This window comes from Durio zibethinus, unplaced genomic scaffold, assembly GCF_047325235.1.
Source record: "Durio zibethinus cultivar Kanyao isolate XHJ-2024 unplaced genomic scaffold, ASM4732523v1 HiC_scaffold_106, whole genome shotgun sequence".
NCBI lineage: Eukaryota > Viridiplantae > Streptophyta > Magnoliopsida > Malvales > Malvaceae > Durio > Durio zibethinus.
The window spans coordinates 60233-65000 of record NW_028322729.1 but is presented as its reverse complement, the minus strand read 5'-3'; the positions used below and the strand labels follow the sequence as shown (position 1 = coordinate 65000).

Below are 4768 nucleotides of genomic sequence, written 5' to 3'. Positions count from 1 at the left end.
ACTGAGTTAAAAGGGCCGTTCGATTCAATTACTGAATGAATCGATAAGATCTATTTATATATATATATATAAGTATAAGTTATATATATATAAGTATATGCAGTAGACTCATAGTGGCTAGTAGCTCATTCAGGAATGAGAATTCTAATTTACTTAACGTGTAGAGGGTAAAATGGGTTTATTGATATTGGATTTGATAAATATCAATGCAATGAATTGTTTCAAGGCCGATCATAATTGGCTTATCAGAACAGAACGAAATTCATTTATTTGATTTGATTAATAGATGTACCTTAGCAATTCGACATGGATCCAATATATTTTATCGAAACATGTGATGAAGAGATTTGCTTTGTCCACCGAACCCAATTTTTAGAAAAAAAAAAAAACACACATAATTTTCGATAACTTCTTGCTCCCTCTTCCCAAAATTCCAGATTTACTTTTTGTTAATTTCCTGGCTTAGTGTGAGATAGAAATACGCCTGTCTCGTCTTAATCTTAATAATGAGTGAATCAATGAATGAAAGTGGAAGAAATGAAGAATGAAAGTGGAAGAAATGAAGTTTAACTCCCCTTTTTATGTTTATGTCAGACCAATCACTTCCCGAAAGGATCTTATACTTTGTATTATTAATATAATCTAGTTTCTTTTTATAATATCGATTTATATAATATAATAATATAATAGATTGAATTTATCTAATTTATTTCTATATCTAATTTATTTCTATATAGAATAGAGTGGCGATTCAAATGAATGATTTATGAGTATAAATCATGAATCAAAAATGGAAAATCATAAAAGATGGAAAAAGCTTTCGGATCTAGTCATATCATTCCATTATATTGACAATTTCAAAAAACTGTTCATACTATGAGCATAGTATGATGTCGGTCAGGCAAATATGCCCCCATCGTCTAGCGGTTCAGGACATCTCTCTTTCAAGGAGGCAGCGGGGATTCGACTTCCCCTGGGGGTAGGGTACTACGAAAGGAAGTTGATCATGGATTATCAATAAACCTATAATTGATTCTTCCTGGGTCGATGCCCGAGCGGTTAATGGGGACGGACTGTAAATTCGTTGGCAATATGTCTACGCTGGTTCAAATCCAGCTCGGCCCAATAATTCGCTGATCCGCCATAACATAAAATGCCCATTTTTTTGTATTTTGTTTTCCAGAAAAGCCAAACAAAAAAATTAGGGAAGAATAAAAAAAGTCCAATTTTCTGATATATCCATCCCTACCGCTATTTGTTTTTTATTTGTTCTATTTATTTGTTCCCATAAATTCTGACCTTGATAATGATCTAGATTCATATCAGGATCATTAAGTATAAAGTTTAATGAAAAGAAAGAGTAAAGTAAAGAAAAAAGACTCTTTTTTTTTTTTCATTTTAAAATTGATTATCGATCGATTTGGCAATAACGAAAGGATTACTAGTAACTAGTAATCCGCGTTGCTCTCACTAAAGCGCATACCCGTATGGATATCAATATATCACTCGCGCCTTTGTTTGTTACAACACGGCGATTCGAATCTAAAATTTAAATAGAAAATGGCTTGAATGAAATCATAAGAATATCTATGCTGTACACTTTTCTTTATTGCCCTGGGATTGTAGTTCAATTGGTCAGAGCACCGCCCTGTCAAGGCGGAAGCTGCGGGTTCGAGCCCCGTCAGTCCCGACGGATACAATAAAAAAAAAATACATCAATTGATCCCTCCATTTTCTGTGAAAGGGAATACAAATGAAAGAATTTCATTCCCAAGGATAGCCTTTTTTATTTATTTTTTCCTTTCCATTTTTTGTTGGGGTTTATTTGTAAACTATTTGTAAACGGTGAAAGTGGAAAAGCAGTCAGATGATACATCATCAGATGATTGTACAAGGAAGGCGGTAGATTATCGAAAAGAAAGAGTGGAAAAGAATATATAGAAATAAAGGAAAGGAATTCTTTTGATTGGGCCAGGAATCCAATTTTGTATTCGGTGTGGATAAAAGAGCTTCCTATGTTATACTATTCAATTCTCGACGGTGAATCGATTTGATAGCTTAGATATTGTTATTCATGATATTGATCCGATTCGATGTCATTGAAATGTAAGTCATCGCATTGAATTTACAAGCGACAAATTTATCATCTCTATGGGATTAAATCCCGAGTTATTGCGAAGTAAAAAAAACAATGAAATTATGGAAGTAAATATTCTCGCATTTATTGCTACAGCGCTGTTCATTCTAGTTCCTACCGCCTTTTTACTTATAATATACGTAAAAACTGTCAGTCAAAGTGATTAATTTGAATGAAACTTGACTTTTTATCAAGGATTTAAGAAAAAAAGGATTCCAATTTCACGTCTTAAATAAATTAAATAAAATGAATGGACTAGAATCAGCAGTATCCTATCAAACTCGATAGTATGGTAGAAAAAAAATATGAATCTTTCTACCATACTATCCATATCTATTATTGTAATGTATAAAGATACAAGCTTAATATAGATGAATCTACAATAGTATCTTCATACATGTCGATATCAATTAAATATATGTAATGAAATATATGTAATGTACATAGTATCTCAATTTTATTTCTTCGCTTGATCTATTTTATTTGTGTTGATTTCAATCAATCTGAAATAATTGAAAGGCAAGTCTTACGATTTTCTAATTCTTTCATTTCATGGAACCGATTTTTAATTTAACTTCTTTTCTTTGATCCATGATATGAAATGAGTCAATAAAGCATGGCATAAATAAAATTCCTAAAATAATAAATAAAACAGGGGGTAAGTGTGCAATATGTGACTACACTAAGGCAAGATCTTATTAAATAAAAGAACTACTTTTTTTCTCTTTGAACAGTAACAGTAAAGAGGGAAGGAAATAAAAACAAACAAATACAGAAAAAAAAAAGGGGGGGGGGTTCCTTGTCCCTCATTGTCCATATATAACTCTGGTAAGAGCTGGTTCATCAAAATAGAAAATTTAGGAAGAATTCTTTTTTTTTTTTAATAAATTGCCTATCATCCGTATCCCTTTTACTTTCGAAATACGAACATGGGAATTATTGAAATGTTTGTTTGATTTTGATTGAAAGGGTATTATTCATAGAATACATTACTCCACTAGAATCCAAGAATTTCGAAATGAAGACTAATAAAATAGTTAAAAAGGCTTTGCAAAACGATCTAGAAAACAATTGATACGGTTTGATTCCTCAACCCAATTAGAAGTACCCCTAGAGTCCACTTCTTCCCCATACTACGAGTGAAAGGGAAAATGTAAAGACTACCATTAAAGCAGCCCAAGCAAGACTTACTATATCCATGTGTATTATGTCCCCTAATTTCTATGAATATGAAACAAATAGGAAGGAATTTTTCCATTATTGTTCACTAATAATAGTGGAATTACCGGTGCAGAGTCAAAAGGAAAAGGGAATTCTGACACACCACCGTTGATGAAACACTTCAATAAATCCGCTTATAACAAGTTCTTATATGATTTCTAGTAAAATCGAGAACCATTAAGCACAAGCAAAATACGCAGTAACACTTTTGGAAGTATCAAAAGAATGTTACTCACATGTAGCAATAATAAGACTTCTTCTTTCTTTTGGTGTCCCTTATTAAGTAAAAGCCAATTATCCATCCAATCTAATATTGATTGGATGCCTGAACACTCAGAGACTTTCATCAGTCTGTATACAAAGTATCTTCCAACCCTTCTACAACCATTCATTAGTTAATTAAACACTCCCGTTATCCAATCTAATTCAAGACTCCGATAGTAGCCCCTCTATTAGTAGGGGAGGGGCTACCATATCAAGATTTACTCATTCCCTTCCACTACTCTAGTTTTTCCTTGAATCCTAGACGTAAGGATTTACAACACTTTAGAAAACAAAACCTCCGGAAGTTTATAATCAAGTTTATAATCAAGAAAGTATCAAGAGTCCTTTTCTTACACTTGTTTTTGCCGGAGAAAATTGGTCGAGTTATATCAGCAAAACAGAATATAGGATTTCGCGTTTTTTGTTGATCAGGCGACACCCGGATTTGAACTGGGGAATAAGGGATTTGCAGTCCCCCGCCTTACCGCTCGGCCATGTCGCCAAAAGGCTACAAACAAAAAAATGAGAGTATCCCCTTTTTATTTTTAGATTGGATCCATACCTTCAATTGGTTATAGTATCTCAAGACACACAATATCTAAAAACAAAAACTTTCCCTTTCTTTTTTCTTTTCTATTGAAAAAGAAAATGTGGATTCTCAGTTACAAAAGTAAAAATGCAGGACAAAAAAATTGGAACCATTAACTATTAACTATTGACGGCAAATTTATGGACGATTCTTCTTCACTTGTCTTTCTCTAATGGTATAAGAAAATAAAAATGGATACATAACTAATTAGTATTGATTTTTTTTTTCAATTTTTCAATTCAATAAAAAAACTTTCTTAATTTCAATTATAAATTATATAATTATAAATTATATTATAATAATATAACAGCAATTATGAGTCTATGTAAACCCCCGAACATAAGTTGTTACACAGCTCTAGTTATCTAATGAGGTATTTTATCTATCTAGATATGATGTCCATAGGGAATCAGCAAGAAATTATCGTGTTTCAATTTTTCATTGAATAGATTAAAATTAAAGAAAAAATAGAATTTTTGATAGAGCACGCCATGTGTTGTCTCCACTAGAGAGCTATAATGGAATAAAAAGAAAAGAGGAAAGACATATATAAATAG

At 32.0% G+C, this 4768-nt stretch overlaps 4 non-coding genes across 4 annotated transcripts in view; 2 read left to right on the top strand and 2 right to left on the bottom strand.

The window, feature by feature from the left end:
- TRNAT-GGU (transfer RNA threonine (anticodon GGU)) overlaps positions 1–16 on the bottom strand; it is a 72-nt gene extending 56 nt beyond the window's left edge. The window contains exon 1 of the tRNA in view: positions 1–16. This exon is cut by the window's left edge and continues 56 nt beyond it. This is a non-coding gene — a tRNA (tRNA-Thr).
- A 1025-nt stretch (positions 17–1041) lies between these two features.
- On the top strand, positions 1042–1125 carry TRNAY-GUA (transfer RNA tyrosine (anticodon GUA)). Its single transcript has one exon. It is a non-coding gene; the product is annotated as a tRNA-Tyr (tRNA).
- A 491-nt stretch (positions 1126–1616) lies between these two features.
- On the top strand, positions 1617–1690 carry TRNAD-GUC (transfer RNA aspartic acid (anticodon GUC)). The gene has a single exon. It is a non-coding gene; the product is annotated as a tRNA-Asp (tRNA).
- A 2362-nt stretch (positions 1691–4052) lies between these two features.
- Positions 4053–4124, bottom strand: TRNAC-GCA (transfer RNA cysteine (anticodon GCA)). Its single transcript has one exon. It is a non-coding gene; the product is annotated as a tRNA-Cys (tRNA).
- Between the last annotated feature and the right edge of the window lie 644 nt (positions 4125–4768).